Genomic DNA, 19,221 nt, shown 5'->3' with positions numbered 1-19,221 from the left:
CTTGAAGGCATTTCAGCAGCTTAATCTATGCAGGGTATTTTTTTCCTATTATTATTATTATTATTTTTTAAGTCAATCAGGAATCATCGGGTCCAGGAAGCAGCAAGTGACAAGAATTTGACCTAAAAGGGCGAAAAGCAAATAAATACTTGGGGGGCGGAGGGGGAACTGAAAATCACTGAACATTTCCAAGGACTTGTTTGTTTGTGATAAAGACGGCAAGGCTCAGCTGTACACAAGCTGTCCCACCCATGCACAGCCTATTGACGTTTCATTCCAGTGGCACCACGCAGACCGCCAAGCAAGGGCGTCTGTCAGCATTACTATCAGCAACAACTGTTCGCAGGGGTTTATAAGGCAGAAAAGCTAATTTTCCCCAGCCCGGTTGATGCTCGGTACATAAGGTCTCTGACTAAGAGGAAATTATTAGTATTTAAAAACCACATCACACAAGTGGGTTTTATTACTGGTGCGGGAAGAGAATTAAATCTGTAGTTCTGAGGAAAAGCACCCAAAAAAAAGCCATTTAGCATATATGAAACAAACTGGGGAGTCATAGCGTAGCTATTAAAGCCCCATAAGCACTATTAGCCAGAAGCCACCGTGCTGTTAAAAGAAAGACAAAAAATTCGAGTCAGCTGCAACAGCAAACTAGTCATGCTTTTTTTTATATAAAAAAAAGCACAGCATAAAATTATACCTCAAAGAGACTCTGAGGTCAGGGCAGATCTTTGCAGACCAGTGTAAAATGCCACATACTACACGGCAGCGGCTGAAGACGATGCAGAACGCAGTTAGCTGGGCTGCCCATAATAAAGACGACGTTTATGAAATTGCCCCCAGTGTGGTGGCCAGTCCTTGGCCACAGTCCCACAGAAAGTTTCAGAATTAAGATTGAATGCCTCGGGACACCTGGTAGCGCTCTCACATTTTAGAGGTTTCTATAAAAGAGGCGAGCAAGAGCCAGACCTGGGCCACGTGCGCCCACAATAAATCCCATCATCCCTCTGCGGGAGACCAATTTTTATTGTTTGTGCTCACGGGAGAGCTGATGCAAGTCTCGCTGGATCGGATAAGTTTGCATTCCAGGACAATGATATCATGCAAGGATCTCCCCATCTGAGGCCCAGCACACAAAGCGCGTGGGATGGGCAAGCGTGACTTCCAGCACCGTCGCCACGCTCATGCCCCAGGTTTCTGACCACGAGTCCTTCATCCTTGACTGCGATGGTGCAGGCAGGTCCTGCGCTTCGTACGAGCAGCATGAAGCAGGGCATCTGTCCTGCCGAAGGCTCATACACGCAGCACCACGGGGAGTCTTCTACAGCTACGTTCACATATTCCCCGAGCACCCAAAAACTACTCAGCCTACAGGCCGTTAGGGCCATCTCCTTGCCAAAAGGGCAACGGCACAAAGCTAGTTGTAGTCCCAAAAGAGGATGCACCAAAACCAGGAGAATACACGAACTAAAAGCATAACAAAAATCCTTTGGCTGGGGACTCAGAGCCGGGGAAAGTAGCTCCATGATACAGCCCTTGGAAATGTCACCGGCAGGGCTCATTCACCGCATCCCCAAGGACCTCAGCACCCGTTAGACCACACCTGGAATAGTGCACCCAGCTGGGGCTCCCCTGGGACACGGATGGCATCGACCAGGTATGTCAGGTGGAGACCACTAACACGGTCAGGGGCTGGAGCACACGTCCTGGGAGAGCTGGGCTTGGGCAGCCTGGAGAAGAGAAGGCTTCAGGGTGACCTGATAGCCACCTTCAGTCCCTACGAGAAGGTCATTGAGAAGATGGAGCCAGGCTCTTTACAGTGGTGCGTGGTGGGAGGAGGACTTAAAACAAGCATTAACAATACAAGAGCGGTTCTTACTGGATATAATGAAAAAACAGGTTGCCCAGATATTCTGCAGCCTCCATCCTTGGAGATTTTCAGGATAAAACCCTGAGAAACTTGGCCTGACCTAAAAGCCTGACCTGTTTTGAGCAGGAGGGTGGACTAGAGACCTCCCTGGATGTCCCTTCCCACCCAAATGATCTTATGTTCTCTGAAGATCATCTTAGTTGAAGTTTCATTGCAATAAATGGGACTGCGGCACGATGGAGGCTTGGTTTTGTTTTCTTCCAGGCTACAAGATGTCTGAAAACAGAGGAGTTGAAGGGTTAAAGCCTGCTCCAGCCCTCTAGATTTGTGTACAGTTCCTGAAGCTCAGGGAACGGCTTCTTGCCCTTAACACCATGCCCTGTCCAGGTCCGCCTGTAGATGCTTCACTGGGAATATCGTAAAACCTATTTCTGCGCGTATGCATACATGCCCCCCACGCAAGCTCACATACAAAATTAGATCTGCAGTAGCTGCAAATATAAGCTATCAAAGCTGCAGCTGCAACAACAGCACAGCGCTGTAAAGATACTTCAATAACATCTGATACGTTAAATTTTAAAAAGTCAGATTTACAGGGCCAACGTCCCTATTTAAAAAATAAAGCGTGCACAGGTGGCTAATAAAACTGGACTTTAACAGCCACACTTGCAAAAGAAATTTATAAGAGTTAGCAAAGCTCATAGCCTTTTAATTGCATGTCAAATATTGGGCTCTCAAGAACTAAACCAGATTTCTTGCAGTCTGTGCCAGGTGCTTCTAGATATTACATGTCTGGCACGGGTGCAATCCCGTCGGATACTAAGGGGTTAACTCAACCTCCAAGGCCAGAGACCGCTTGAAGGCAATGCCACCAACTCTGAAGTAAAACAGAAAGCATTTCTGCCAGCTTTGTTGCAAATAAAAGGTTATTAAAAACATTCGCATTCCCTGCTAACAGAAACAGCACAAGAAGACGACATTTAGAAAGCATTTGAACTTGTAAATACATCAAATTAACATACAACAAATTTCTTTGATCCAGAGGACACGAATTCCCTTTCCCTACAAATCTCTTCATTAATATTTCAATGATCCACTTAGGTCACGACGCTTGCCAGCGATTTATAAGGAAAACACTTCAAGTAACAAAAAGCATCTCTTGCTTTTACTCCGCCAATGGACTTCTGGTAGGTTCACAGGAGAGGCTGGTGGGGAGCAGGAGCGGCAGGACGCTCCACGGAGCCCCCGCGCAGGGCTCTCGGCTAAGGTGGTCGCAGATCTTTAATTACGCCTTAAATACGCCTCGATACCCGCAACGCCCAACGTTTCAGAGACAGAGGTGTGAAATAAAATAGCTACACCGTTTGCCTAGAGCATCTCCGAGACAGGGATCCGGCTTATGGATCACGCGGCGCAGGCACATCAGCGAGTTAACGCAAGGTCACCAGTTTTCCCGAACCAGCTGCCATGCAATAACCTGCCTACACAACTCCTCCCTGACCTAGCAAACAGGCCGTAGCTGACTTCTGCAAACCTAAACACGCTGAGCTGGAGACAACCCGCAAAAGTCTTGTGCGGCCATACGTCATTACGCCGAATTCGGGAAGGGCAGGGAGGAGGCACCACGCACACCGCCCGGCGTGCGAAACAAGGGTCCTCGTGCCCAGCTGATCGCCATCTCGCTTGGACCAAAACTCAATCATTTTGTTGTTATTTTCTTTCTCTGTGCGACACTTGCAATGCTGTAAGATGGAAGGGGAGTGCTGAGGACAAGGTACCATTCAATTAAGTTACCACGGGGTGCACAGGGAGTTGATCTGGCCACCTTCTCAGTTGTAGTCAACCCCAAAATACCTGGAGACAAAACAGTCCTCGATGCCAGAAGATAAATCCACCCGTGAGGTTGGGCAGACAGTAAACTCAGTAGCTTCACCGCCAGGTCTCAGCCCTCTCCAGTCACGGACACTGAAGAATAAAGTCTTAATTAAAATACAGAGATGGAAAATTCATACAACTTTTTCCACGCCGTGACACTTCCACCATCACCAAGTCCATCAAGCTCTCACTAGTGAAGACGACAGTAATGAACGTTGCCAGTTTTAATAAAGCATGGCCAGAAAGAAACAAAAGAGGCTAGAAGTAAGCGAAGCAGCAAAAAAGGCTAGCAAAAAGTTAATCAGAATTACGTTGGAAAGAAGGAAAAACAGTACTGAAAACAAGAAGAAACCAGAAGATGTGAACACGCACAGGCGTATCGGTGAATGGAAAAGATTTTATCGGCTGGCAGTGGGAAGGTTAACGGGAGGGACAAGAAGTTATTTGAAGGATAAATACAGTTCCACTTAGCGTGCCACATCAGCCAGTGTTCACACACCCCATCTTATACAACGCCAAAATGTGGTAAAAACTGTTTCTCACTATAGATGTCCCTCATTTGTGTAATGCGGCCCTTTCTTGGTAATGTTCTCCTAAAAAGAACAACGAAGTTGCTCAAAGTCACGACAATGAAGATGTCCAAAGCTGCAATCACCAGAAATGCCCAAGGACCAGGCGCTGGAAACGCTGACAATCCCTAGCAAACCCCAAACACTCGGCGTTTGCTCTTACTGGAAAGTGTTTCTATCATTGACTGGAAATGCCGACACCCAGCGCCAAAGGGGAACGGCTTCCGAACAGCTCCAGAAAAAGCTATTGGAAGCTAAAAAAATAAAAATCCCTGGAGCAGAAGATACTCCAGGAAGAAAGGCTCTGTGTTTTTCATGGGCAAGCAGAGGAGAAGGCTGCCATAGGATGTACGCACATCAGCGTACAAGTGGAAAAGCAGCTGGAAAGCACGTCGACCAGTGTTACCTGCACACAAAAGCACCGTGAGGTTAACGGGAGCCAACTCCCTTGGCCCCTCTGATTTAGGGAAACGTTTTAAGCAAACACAGCTGCGGGCACATCTTTGTCCTGCTTCTTCGCCTGCAGCAGTGGACGCTGCCCCAGAGCCCAGCGGCACTTTTCTGCTCGCCGCCCGCCGGGATCGCCCGCCCGCTGCGTCGCAGACGCACGCACACAAGACCCACGTTCCGGCACGCTACGTTTCACAGCTTTTCCTCTTCATTTTCCCAGTACCTTTTTCTTTTCCGCCCCCTACAACTGCTTCTTAAACCCTTCCCACAATTTGCCTGAGGCACAGGAAGGCTCCTTGCCCTCTGCTACCACTCCTGCTAAAGCCCAGGGCCGCACACTTGCAGCTTGCAGAGCCAGAGAAATTCATGCAGCCCAGCAGGCTTATCTCAAAAAGGTACCAGACTGCTCCCACCCATCCACATCCACTTTTGAGTGGGGTTTTTCTGGCTAATTGCTGAGTTTTGCAAGACTCTCGAGACAGCAAGAGTTACCCCGGTTGTGCTGTGCATGGAAAGAGGCTGTGTATCCCAGGAACGGGAACACAGCAGGGCCCACGTTTTCTTTCCAATTCTGCAACTAAGGCACAGGTGAGCTTGGTCCAAGCGAACACCCCATAACGCAGCGTCACCCTGAAAATAAAATCAACCTTTTGGGCATCTCAGAGGAAGCTTCTGGAGCTAGCTATTAAAGCACCACCAAGATATACAGACAAAAAAAAAAAAACCACAACTGTATGGGTGATACACCAAAGCACATCCTCACTGAAGATAGGGAACCAGAGAGCAAGCGTGGTGGTGTGGGAGCTCCTTCCATCGCCGTCCGCAGCGATGGAGCGCCCAGCGCTGCTGCGGCCCCGGGCTGGCGCGTACATCCCGCTCGCTCGGACCGAGCCAGGGTCTGACGGTACCTGCCTTCATTTATCCCCTCGCTTTTTGACATCTGCTCCGTGGAAACACAAAGTTGAAGGACATGACGGGGCGGGGGGGAGCAGTATTATTTCCATATGGGTTTGAAAGTAAAAAGGTTTTAAATGAAAATACCACATGAGCAGAGGGCTCACACAGGACCTATAAGCGCTCGTGTGTGCTCACCATATAGGAAGAACGGCCCAGCAAGGCTTTCCCCCTTTCAGAGCCTGATTCTGCCGAGACAAGTACTCAAGCCCTATATTGTAGCAAGACATTTCTTTGCATGTCATTTGGCAGACGCAATTGCGGGGCCCTGCCAATTCACCCCGAAGCCCTCCGTTTTAATCAGTATCACATAAAGTTTAACACATGCTTTGAAATGTGCACCAGATTCAAAGCTTTGCCTCAAGGGGGTCCTGCTGAATAACACATACCATCCCGGCCGCTGCTCCTCCAGCAATTATCTTTCAACTCTGGCTGAACCATCCGAACTGTCAACGCCAGCACGCTGCCAACCAGAGGAAAGGTTGTGGGGTCAGAGCTGAAAACAAGACTCCTCAAGGCTGGAGCGCCAGGAGAATGGTATGGGGTGTTTGTTTATACTGCTGTCTGCTTATAAGGAGAACTCCCAGGGCGCTTGTTTTATGACTTAGCAGAACTACAAACAGCGTTAAGAGGGGCTGAAAAAAAAAAGGTTAGCAATGAAAAGGAGCATCAGCATCCGCCAGGCCCCCCTGGAAGGCGGAGAAGGCCAAGGTTGTTTGCACCTCGTAACCGGCAGCATCCTTCCAGCCCCGCCAGAGCCAGGAGCTCCTTATCTCGGATCCCCGACGTCACCGGCTTCCCCCGCCGCCCGGCGAGCCTCCCTGCATCCGCGCTTCTGCCCGCCGAGTGACGGATGGCACCTATCTCACCCGGCTGCCGCGGGCAGAGCGCTAAGAAGGTAGGAAGGATCGGGAAATACAAGAATTGTTAGCATTGATTAGGATTTCAGCACAACTGGAAGGACGAGAAGGACAGATGGAGGCAGCGGTTTCAGTGCTCCACGGTAGCAGTTTCCAAACAGTTCCTATCGGTGTCAATGCAACTAAGCAAAATCCTGCCCTCGACCAGCGACTACGGAGAAGCCTCCGTCACAACCGGAGTCCACACGGGGACAACCTGCTCGTTGCTGCCCTTCTGCGGCCTCTCCCCTACAGCACCCACCAGCTGAGGAGCAGGTCCCTGCTCGGAAGCAGGACCACAACCGCCCCGTGCCCGACGCCTCAAACACAGCCTCTCGCCCCGCTTTTTCAGCGGGACGGTGCCAGGCTCCCACTTCTTACTCCCGTGCTGTGTAAAGCAAAGGCAGACACTTCAGAGGAGCACTGAGCTGCCTTGGGCTTCCCGATCCAAGCGGGGACGGTGGCACTGGAGCAGCTGGGGCTTGCAGACGAAGCCATACATCTCCCTACAGCTTCTTGCAGAGGCTGGGATGTTGAATAGCAGCCCTACAAGGCACAGAGGGAGGCAAGGCGATGCTTTCTCCATATTAAAGCAATTGCTAAGCCAAGGAATTTATTCATCGGTCTTTCAAGCTAAACTGCTGCTGCTGTGGGTTTCCTACTACAAATTCTCACTGATGGCAGAAGTTACAAGTGAGGGGGAAAACTTGAAGCCAGAATCCACAGCAAGCTCAGACAACCGTCAGATACAACACGGAGTGCTGGGAAACTCTCCCTGCAACGGTTATAAAAACGTAAGCCTGCACTGAGAGAAACTGCAGCTGGGGCTCTTAAGGGTGAATTAATTCAGAGCTGCAATCTGTATCGTGTTTCTGAGATTAGACTAAAAATTAAGGCCGTTGGACACCAAAGTGGCCTGCAAAGCAAGTTTTGCCACATTTACCTTCCCTGTTCCTATGTTTTCCACCCTAAAATCAGCTCCTACCCCCAGCCGAGGGCCCCACGCAGCACCGAGCAGGACCGCGGGCAGCCGATGAGGCAAGGAGCAGCCGTTCGATTGCCGAAGCGAGCTACGGCTGGAAAAGCAGGTATCACTGAGCATCCCCATCCCTCGCATACTCCTGCCAGCTTTTAGCCCATTTTCTACCTTCCTCTAGAATGGAGGTCTCTTCCACAGCCTGCTAGCCCAGGCACGAGCTGAAAGCGCAAGGAAGACAGGAGACACATGCGAAGCTGTGCTTCCAGAAAGAGGGACGCTCAGTTACACCTAACACTAAACACTGCCCTCAAGATCTTGTGCCAGCTTAATCGCCATGAAGCGAGATGGCTGATAAGCCACAGGCCCTGAATTATTCAGAGCCCAGAGGTCTCCCACCGTCCCAGGTACACAAACCACCCAGGTGTGTCTGAAATCTGTCACGCGATGCCCGGACCGAGTTCAGTGCCCATCTGAAGATCATCGTAAGCTTTATTTTATAAGCACTGGCACGACTTATTTCTATCCTCCTTGTACAGTAGGAAGAACCATGCAAAAACAGCGATTTTTCAGCAGACATTTTTTATCTATATACTGCATCTTCTACTGATGGAAGTCAGCAAGCCTCCTCAAACGTACCAACAGCATCAAAATCAGCTCCCCCCCAGCTCTGCGCCGTAATGACAGCTTTTAGAGTGCCGCTGCCCTGCGCCCACCGCAGCCAGGGAACAGAAAAAGGACTTTTAATCATTTGCACAGAGGTTTCCCTTCGCACATCGGCTGACAGCAAGGGTGAGCAGATTTTTTGCTGCAACTCCTCTGAAACGCTATGGCCTTTAAATTGTCATTTTCCCGGTCCGTGACAATGAAAACATCATTTTCCTTGGAGCACCTTCATAGCATCCAAGCATACTAGAGGTGCTAGTGATGACACTAGTTTCTCCAATTTGTTTTAAAAAATACTTGGTTATGTGGGGAATGTATTTTCCTGGTCTAAAATACCTTCAAACTGGCAAGGGAAAAGAAAACCACATTCTCCCCCTCTTCTTTCCAGTCTAGAGGATCTAAAGCAGACACATGCTCTTGTGTCTTTAGCTTTCATTCCCTGCAGGACAAGGAGACTATTTAACCACTACATTTTCCACCCTAAAATAAGCCGTCAATGAAAAAAAAAATAATTACAAGTGATAGTGAAGCAATCAAGAATCCCCCTTTATTTATTTTTAGGATGCCATTTCATCTCTGGAGTTAGATCCCAGTGTTGTGGGACCCAACCTCTGGAGACCAGGGCAACCCAATGCAATACTTTGACCTTCATCCTTCCCCCATTCTCCAGCCTGCCGTTTGCAAACGGACTGCATTAAAGATCTCCCAGCCCATGACAGGGAAATGGAAACGCTCATGGAAACCAGTGGCATGCCTGAAGAAATTGCAGCGAGACACAGAATGACAGAATCGTTAAGGTTGGGAAAGACCTTTAAGATCACCCAGTCCAACCGTTAACCCAGCACTGCCAAGGCCACCACTAAACCATGTCCCTCAGCACCACATCTCCCCGGCTTTTAAATCCCCCCAGGGATGGGGACTCAGCCCCTGCCCTGGGCAGCCTGGGCCAGGCCCTGACAGCCCTTTGGGGGAAGAAGTTTTTCCCAATACCCAACCCAACCCTGCCCTGGCGCAGCTTGAGGCCGTTCCCTCTCGTCCCATCGCTTGTTCCTGGGGAGCAGAGACCGACCCCCCCGGCTCCAGCCTCCTTTCAGGCCGTTGCAGAGAGCGAGGAGGGCTCCCCTCAGCCTCCTCTTCTCCAGGCTGAGCCCCCCCAGCTCCCCCAGCCGCCCCTCCCCAGCCTTGTGCTCCAGCCCCTGCCCCAGCCTCGCTGCCCTGCTCTGGCCACGCTCCAGCCCCTCCATGGCCGCCTTGGGGTGCGGGGCCCAGCGCTGAGCACAGCATTCGAGGGGCGGCCTCACCAGTGCCCAGCGCAGGGGCACCATCCCCTCCCTGCTCCTGCTGGCCACACCGTTCCTGACACAAGCCAGGATGCCACTGGCCCTCTTGGCCACCTGGGCACCCTGCTGGCTCATGTCCAGCGGCTGTCGACCAGCACCCCCAGGCCCTTTCCCGCCGGGCAGCTCCCAGCCGCTCCTCCCCACGCCTGCAGCGGTGCCTGGGGTTACATCTATCTGCTTTCTTAAAATTAAGGGCAGGACAGTCCTCACCTCTGCCCATCAGGGGAGGAGGAGGACAGCCTCCCCGACCACTTCTCACCACGGCGCTACGTTCTCAGCTATCCAAACCTGGGTTTGGGATGATCCAGCACAAATGACAAATGCTTAGGGCTGAAGCACCCTATCAGTTCTACATTTCAACTTTTCCCACTGTGGAGGGTATTCCTCTCTTATCCAAGAGACATTTTGATTTCTCACCCAAAAAAGAGCCTTTGAAACACTTCAGCTGTGCCATGAGTGGCCTCTCCGGCCTCAGGGATGAGCCGTGTTCAGGTCGCAGTAGACGGAGGCTCCTGAAGTCAAAGGACCACAACGCTGTGTCCGAGACATCTCCTCCCCGTCCACCCACAGGAACCTGCCCACCTCTAGGAGAGGGGGAACAGAAACAAAGCTGAGCTGTCCTGGAGTAACTTAAGTGCATTTTTACCCACAAATGAAAGCTGTTCTAAATTTGCTGTGTATGCGAATTAGAAGAATATGTCGAGAGGCTTAAATGACCTGAGCCTGTCAGCAGAACTTGGTATTTTTAAAAAAAAGAAAAGAAAAAGAAAAAAGAAAAAGAAAAAAAAGAGGAAATAAGGGAAGTCTTGGGTTGCTGAAGGATTTCACTTGGTGATTTCTGCGTACACCCGTTTGCAATCTGTACAGGAGTGTCATGCAAAGGGCACGCTGCACGGCACAGCTCTCGAGTCCTCTCCCTGAAAACTAAACCATTGTACCTCTACTGGAAAAAAAATACAGCCCTACTAATACTAACCCGTTTTCATCTCATTAGCAACCCAGAGACCAGAACTCCCTGGTGCCCTGACATCGTTTCCTATGATCCGTTCCCTTCCCCGTCGCTTGTGAATCAGTCACAGCCCATCAGCTGAAAAGCAATGGCTGGGATTTCAAAATCTCCCTAGAAATAACGCGGCAATGACATTCCCCTAAAGGGGTGTTTTGTGCAACTGGCAGCTTGCTGCAAGAGGCATTATCCTTCTTGCAAATAATAAATATGAAATCTTGCTCACCTGGATAAAAAGCCAAACTCCAAACTAAATGGGCAGTGGCTAGTTTCAAGAACTGCTGCTGGAATTGAAAGGGCTGCAGCGCTCGCAAGCGTGGAAGATGGGGTCGCAGCGTGACCGGCTGTTACCTTCAACAAAGCGCCGGTACCGTTTTCACAGCGGCATTAAGGATTTGCCACATCCACAAAGTGTTCTGCATCTTCAGGTGAAGGTACGTGAAGGCCCTTACGTGACTGTTACACCAGGAGTACCCAGGCTCCCAAAACCTCCTCGGCTTCTCTTCCACGTATGCACAGCCAGCCGCCGGGCAAGAGCACTCACCAGCTGGAGAAAGTACAGAGAGATCAAACCACCCCAAGAATCCGCTACCAAAACCACTTGAGGAATTTTTAAAAAGAAAAATAAGGAAAAATCAGTTAATTTAAAAGGTTTATTAGCAGCTATATTACAATAAGCCTGAGACATCCAAATGAAAACTGAAGAATTTATCATCCCGGGCAGCAGCATCCTGATGGGAGCAATTCCCAGCACTTTTTGAGCAAGCCTTACTTCCAACACCTCTCCCGACACGGCTGTCCTGTCCAGACCCCCGTGCTCCTCCACATCCTTTCCCACACGTGCTACGCCAAAGCAGGCACCCAACCCGCTTTATTAGTCTGAGCTCTATCCGCGCTGTCTCACCTCCAAAGCTGGCACGTCTGCGGGAGACCGGTGCACCAGGCAGCGCCTTCCTTTAAACAACTTAACAGCCTGCATAATTAAAACCAGTAGAAGCAAGACCAGTGAAAATTACAGCACTGAACGCCTGCAGTCCAGGGTGAATAAAAAGTTTAACGGCACCTCTTTTCCCAGCTACAATACAATAAGCCTAACAGCAATTACTAAGGGCTCAAAAGAAGGAGCAAGGGGTGCTTATACCTCAACCAGGCACTGCGTTTTCCTTAAAGCCTTGTGAATTATACCGTCTGTCACGACGGCTGGAAGATAAAGGACGTATTTCAAGAAACATCTCCGGATTTCAAGTGTTTAAAAAGGTCTGAAAGGCAACCACACAAAAAGCTGGTCCAGCATATGGTTGCCCTGCAGTTAAACTTTTGATTTTATGACGCAGCCATGTCCACAGAACATGCTGGATATGCTACTGGGGATACCGCAGTCCCTGTGGCCATTAGTCATACATATGCTGAAATAAAAAAGGCCCATGATTTAGCAGTTTCATTTTTGAGGTCATAAAAAGAATTCAGAGGAATATCCATATATTAATAAAGTTCCTATGGAGTATAAATTTTAAACGCAGACTTAAAGGCACAGAATTCCTCTTAAATAAACAGAGAAACCTTCCCCAGAAAGCCAGGAAGCGCTAGAATAAAAAGTTCTTTTATGATAATAAGCACATTTGCACTCAAATTACGTGATGTGGGAAGGAGAAGAGTCAAAGCCCAAGGAAGCACAAAGCCCTCAAACACCGTGCGCTGGGGAGCAGAAACATGCTTACATCTGCACATACCCCTGTCCCACCTCCCCAGCGTGGCCCACGCGCGCTGTTGGCCTCCAGTCCACCCCTCCAGACGTCCCCGGCGATGCCTTCATCTGCTTTTCCCATCAAGCAGCTGCCCCATCCACCCCGACCCAAGATGCTAAACCCGAACTTGTCCATCTGCCACGGCCTCTCCGTTCCCACGCCCGCCGGGAAGCCGAGGGATCGCATTTAACCTCAAGCTCCTGGCTTGACAATTCGCTTCAGGAGCCACTTCAAAAAAATGTTTCCAATTCTCAAAATCATTCACACCTCCTCCTTCTTTCCCCGGTTTTCATCCCTGCTGCAAGCAGCAGAGCATCCGACAGCCGCGAGAGACCTGGCTGGGTACCGCTTCGGTTCCTGCAGGTGCGCTCCAGCCGGAACGTGCAAAGCAGGGGACAAAAGGCGGTGACAGACCCGTGCGCAAAGCCACCACACTGGCTCTGGCCAAACGGCATTGGGAATTCTCACTTCTCGTCTTCAAAACCCATCGCGATCGCCGCTGAGTCAAGAAAAGAGCGGGTGGATTGAGGTGACAAATGCAGACGCTTCACCGGGATGCGTCTCAAAAAGCTCCCAAATGGAAGAGCAAGCGCCAAGTGACGAGTCCAGTCACCATCGAGATGGCGCGCAACATGCTGTTAAGAAAACACTTCTCAGGGCCAAGTCTTAATAAGAGAGTAGCAAATTATTAAAGATTTGTCTGCAATTTTAATCCAGTGCAAACCAAAAATCTTTTTACCGGTTTTCTCAAGTAAATTTGCAAAGAGGCTAGGCAAAAGATGCTGAGGATAAGTGACCAACAGGAGTCACTACTATTTATCCATCTCCCTCTCGGTAGAGGGGGAAGACGATGGGTGTAAACACATTATAAAGCTTCTGACAATAAATATTTTTCCCGAGGCACTTGCCGGCATCTCAGAGCTCATGCAGGTCTACCTGCGACAGCCCTCTTCAGTAACCAGAGGGCATCGATCATTGCCCCACTGTGCCACAGCATCCCACTTCGCCGCCGCTTCACCGGCCTGGTTTGGGAGCCTCTTCCCCGAGACCGTAGCTGGCCATCAGACGGCTCATCTAAACAGTCCCAGAAGATGTATTTCCTTCCATAATACTTTAATATAACAAGTAGAGAAGCAGCAGTATCAAAGATTAAGAAGGTCTCGTTACTGAATTTTACTAGAAAATAAGCTTCTGCTTTCCAAACCTGCCCAGGAGGGAAAAGCACCATCCCCTTATCCCCACTCTGTTGTGTAAATACTCACCGCATACCCAGCCACCAGACTGACCTTTTCAAAAGGCTCTCCTGCCTGCATCCAAGACCATAAAATCTCCTTGCTTTTAATAAACAACATTTTTTTTACTTTTTGTGCTTGTTAAAGAAAACCTTCGGAATAAGAGACACCGCTTAAGGTGGCAGGAAGTTCGGATCTAAGGGTGCTTTTGGAAGTCCTGGGGCATGTCGATGAAACACGGCTCCCGCGGAGCAAGCGGATGCAGGGATCTTCCAAACACCACACGTAAGCCCAGGCTTGGCACCGGCGGATCCAGCCCACGTGGCAAGGGAGACAAAGTCTTACACGGGCTGCCGTGACCTTTGGAGAGCATTGACTGCTGCCGGAGCTCCGACACCCAGCAGAAGGACGTTCCCTACCCGGCACATCCAGAGAAAGGCAGTAAAATCTAATTTACTCTAAAATACACATACAAAGCAAAAACAATTTCCATATGCGCCGCAGAAGATTACATAAAGTTAAAAAATGTCAGGGATGAGGATAATTAAGAACACTACACGAACTGCATTTTTAAACGTTTTTCTGGGCCATCAAAAGGCCACCGGGCAGTATCTGGAGACGGAGAACACGTCCTTCTCTCCCCTGCCGCGCAGGGAACCGCTCGCTCACGTGGCTCGGGGTGGTGCGCATGTGTTCGCGTTTAAAACAAAGCACAGGGAGGGGACGGGATTTCCCAATAACGCTGAAATCGCTGCATGCCACGTCTCTACTTATCACCATCGTTTCAAATAAACTGCCTGACCGAAAACCCCTCGTGTTTTCGCAGCTCGGTTGAAGCCACCCGCAACGGGAGACCCCCGCGGGTGCGGAGCGGGCGCCAGAGCCGGCGCAGCCTCGGGGGGACGCGGTCCCTCCCGGGGGGCTGCTCGCAATCGGCAATCACGGACCCTCTAACTCTCCGTTGCCCCCGTAATCCCGTCGCTACCATCAGCTTTTCAGAGAAATCCTGAAAGAGGTCAACGGGAGAAACCTCACGGAGAGGGGCAGAGGCACAAAGCCAGCATTGCTGGGCAGGACGATAGTTGCTGTTGCAAAACACCACCCTGGGATCCAAAAACCAAGGGAAGCGCTTGAAACTGAGCTTGCAGCGAGCCAAAAAACAGGCTCCACGTGCCAGCAAGCCGAGGGCACCTGCTTCTTTCCGTGGCCATCGTGCGGAGAAGCAGGCAGGGCAGCTGGGACGTGAGCCAGCTTTTTAAAAAAATGCAAGCTTTCAATTCAATCTTTAAAAAATGACATGGTAGCATTTTTATTACAATACCAATGTATTCAAAATTACTTTAAAATTAAAAAACAACCGACGTACACCCAAGACTCATCACCAACACGTAGCTACTTCTCTGTATTCCTAGTAAAAATGCACACTGAGATTCGCTTACAGTTGTCAGAACAAACCAGTAGCATAAACTATGCAAAGAAACTTGCGTCCTCAAACCCATCATCGTAAATCCAGGGAACTCAAGGTCAGAATTAAATTTAAATCCAGACATACCTAAAATATTGAAGCACACAGCTGCGTGCTCAACAGCCTTAGCATGGCCCCGTAATCCTGCAGCACAGCATCCCGGCAGTCACAGGGAATGCCTATTAGCAGCTGTCATCTCCAAGTAATTGGAGGAAAACAAAAAAAAAATAAAAATCTCCTCTTCCATTTCTCATCCACAAGATTTTTTTCTTTCTAAGGCCAGCTGCATTTTGATCCTGTGCTACTGAACATTTTTATAGCAGAGAGAAGCGTATCGGCAGAGCGGCAGCTGCACATACCCACGTGCTATTTAGGCACCTCTGCCCAAGCTATTTGCAGGCACGAGAGGCCACGGTGGACAGGAGAGGAGGCGTGCGGGACGCTACGGCTCTGACCGCTGTCCGTGAGCGGTTCTCGGTCAGCTCTGGCCTGCAGGGATAGCGTGTGAAGCGAGGGAAGACATCCGAACCCTAGATCTGAATCACTGATTTCAGAAACGTAGTTGTCTTTCTATGGAGCTGCTGTTAATCCTCACTCTGAAGTGCTTCATCTTCTCCAGCTGACCGTCAGAACTGCACTCCTACCAAAATCAGATCAGCATTTTAGTTGTGCACATCGCTGTGCAACGTGTTACCTCATTTTTTACGTGCACGTATACGTTCACATCAGCAAGCTGATATTTTTCTGCCACTGCGGGAAAACATACTTACACAAACCTCACATTATACTGCTCAGAAACGGCACAGACACCAATACCTGTTGGCAAGAAGAGTAAATAACACCTTAAAAAAAAAAGCATAGCCAAAACACCAACCCATTCAAACTCGTACGAGATCACCACCTAGTAAACACCAGCTTTGACAGCATGTCCAAGTGATGCTAAAAAAAAAAAAAATAACGCTGGTTTGCCTCCATTTATGTGAAAGGCACGCTGGACGGTTTGGCTGTCCTGACAAACTTGATCCGATAATGGCTTTTGGATGGGTTATTGTTGGCCCCCTGCGCAGCAGCGCTCGCTGCGCTTACCCTGGACGCTTTGCATGCAGCACCGTCCTAAGTGACCTCCTCCGCATGCCACGCATATTTCAGACATTAAGCTAGATAATAAAACCACATACCGGATATCAGCAAGTGTTAATAAGATGTAATTCGTTCCTGGCAAGCCCAGAACTCGGATCTTTTTTTTTTTTTAAAAAAAAATACAACAACAAAAAAAACACACCCACACACCAACAAAAACAACACACACACGCAGGTTCACGGGGTCAAAGTCCAAAAGGAGTTCAAATGCGCAGAGCTACTTTCATCTTCTCAAGCGCCGTGTAATTAAGAACAATATTTGGAATGCAGCAAATTCCCCCAGAACCATAGGTAATAAAATTCAGATTTAAAAAAAAACACACGAGGAATGGAGTCAACGAGAGCTCATCATTTGCACAGCGAGACTACGCGGTTCCTCCGCGCGCCGCGAGGTCCCTCCAGTCCCCGCGTCCGACTGACCCCGGGAACGTCTCACTTGACTTCACCCCACCACGGGCTTCCTCTCCAAGAGCGGGGCCGGCGAGCTCCCCGCATCCTTGACTGCCGGCCAGAAACGCAGCAACGGCTCCGAGCGCTCCAAGACAGATCCTTCTGATTATCACAAAATGAAATTTTCAGCTCTTGTCATCATCGGCCTCAGATTTGTAATGTTACAAAAACATGATTTCCTTTCCCCATTGTATCAAGCCCTCTTCCATTCCCGCTGGTGAAATCAAACAATTTTAAAAGAATTTATATGATGCTAATTTAAACCGAATGTATTTAGCTGCCGATCGCAGTTCCCCGACTCTCCCAGGCCTCCTGCCAGCTCCGCTCCGTTCCAGAGCGGCTATCAATCACGGCCGGCAGACCGAGGAAAAAGACCCGGCGATGCAAGAAGCGATACTGGTAATTCTGGCAGCGGGAACCCTGCCCCTCGCTTTCGGCAAAACGACGTGAAGTGACCCCACGCAACGGAAGGCTCCGAAAGCTTCAGCCCCCCATCGCTTCTCGTCGGTGAAGCGGGCCGTGATACTTCTTGCAGGAATAAACCCAACACATTGCTCAAATTCCAGCATCGCTTCCAACTCGGTTTTCGCAACTGGATGTGGCAAGTTGACCTTCCTCCCAGAGCCACTGCGTGGGAACGGTATGCGGGAAAGCCATCGAGCCCGACCTTGGAGATAACCCTGTTCCCACAAAGGGTGAAGGCAACATCTTCTAGAGTCCACCCCTTGCTCTCATAAAACAGCATAAAACTGGGATTTGGGGGAGACTGAAGATGTATACTTCACTGTATCATCTGTAGGCAAACTAAAAAATGTCTGAATGTCACCCTCTTGGTGCATCTTGTTTTGACGCTCCCTTGCAACAGCCCAATTAGCATCTACGTGGAAGGAAAAAAGTCTCTTCTACTTGAGTATTTTTCTGTTGGATTCACTGAGATGCTGAAGCTCTGATGCACCCATAACAGAGATGCCAGCAGCATCGACAGGAAAGACAAAAATTTACCACAATCCAGACCTCAATTTAGAAATCCTTAAGATCCAAAACGGCGGGAGCTGAGCAGAAGGCGGTGAACGACGAAGAACTTCTGCAAGCGTGTAAGGCAGAAAAGTACTGACAGGAGAAGGAAGAGAGTGCTTGGCTCAGCTCAAAGCAGGGACCGTAGCGCTGGCCGAGAGGCTATCTGGAGCTGAAGAACAAATAATGAACTTAAGAGAAGCTCAGAACCTTAGCAGATGAAATAAACACCGAGGGACAAAAGGTGAAGAGTAGAGAAAGAGTCTAACGAACAGAGAAACCTCTTTGGAGGTTTCGTTCAGATGCGTGGCTGCTTGCTGGCTCACAGCAAGAGCTTCGATAATCCAGTATTGCAGAAATCAAACGCCGAACTCCAGCGAAGGAGGATGATAACAGGGTGAGTAAATCCAGTTCTTCCCCCCGGGTCTTCTCCCAGCTTCTCACTGCTGTCAGCTCAGGCACTTCTTGCGCAGCCAGTCCCCACCGACCCCCGGTGCCCCTCCTGATCACGAAGGGTCAGAAGCGGTGAGCAAAACACCAGGAGAGTGCCCAGAGCAGAAAAACAGATGCCGGTATGGGCTCCTGCAACTTTTTTAGCTTTGCTGTAAAAAGACAGAATTTTATTTTTTTTTTAGAGCAAGAGGTGGGGAGTTACCAGAGCTCCCGCAGGGCGTGAGCTCTCCCCAGGAGCAGGAGGGGCAGGAGGGAGGGACGTGAAGAACGGGAAGAAGTAGTGCGCCGGGGATTTGAAAGGGATGGAAAGCACAAAGCTACAAAAATATCTCCAGTCAAAAGATAGCAAAGGAAGCTATTTGAAATTATGGGGAATTTCTCAAATTGGCCTCTCTAAGCAGGCAAGGACATATGGCTGGACGTGCACATCTCTGCCCACCCATCAAAGCGATCAGCCACGGCACCAGGACATTAAATACCCCTCCCAGCATCACGACGACAAAACTGAGAACTACAAGAAGAGGACACAACATCTGCATCCGCTTATATCTCTATAATTGGTAAATATCCTTAATAGGATATAAAGAAGTTATTTATTTAAAGTAGCCTATTCGCTGCATTAATTGGGCACCCAAAGACAAGTGAAACTCCTATTCCTTTCCAGCCACAGAGCCGCAGGAACCAAGGAAGAATCTTTTAACAAGTTTGGCTGCCGTACGGAACAAAAACATGGTATTTTTTGTAAACAATTACTGTTCTAGAAACTGCTGTATCAGGTAAATTCAGCCCAGTAACACCTGTAGCCTTCCCAGGTATCGCCCCCGCGCACATCTGGCTCCACGACAGGACGCCCAGGTCACAGCGTGTTTTCTGCACAAAGTCTAGTTTGATTCGATGCAACAACTAACAAAAAAGTTTGCTGAGCTCTCGGATGCAGCATGGCATCACTCCACAGCTCTATTACACAATATAAGGCTTGGTTTGTTTTCCCAAAAGACTAGAAAGAGACTGAGAAGACAGTAAGGCAGCGGATATACTGTAAATTAAACCAATTAATAGAAATCCTCAAGCTAGACCATTTTACAGAAAGGACGGTGTTTATAAGACAGAAAATCAA

At 49.4% G+C, this 19,221-nt stretch overlaps 1 protein-coding gene across 2 annotated transcripts in view; it reads right to left on the bottom strand.

Annotated features, from left to right (window-relative positions):
- Positions 1-19,221, bottom strand: part of EXOC6B (exocyst complex component 6B) — a 304,900-nt gene that overhangs the window by 218,323 nt on the left and 67,356 nt on the right. The window lies entirely within an intron of this gene.

This window comes from Platalea leucorodia (assembly GCF_965183815.1).
Source record: "Platalea leucorodia genome assembly, chromosome: 6".
Taxonomy (NCBI): domain Eukaryota; kingdom Metazoa; phylum Chordata; class Aves; order Pelecaniformes; family Threskiornithidae; genus Platalea; species Platalea leucorodia.
Note: the sequence above shows the minus strand (reverse complement) of the source record. Positions and strands in the feature narration are given on the sequence as shown.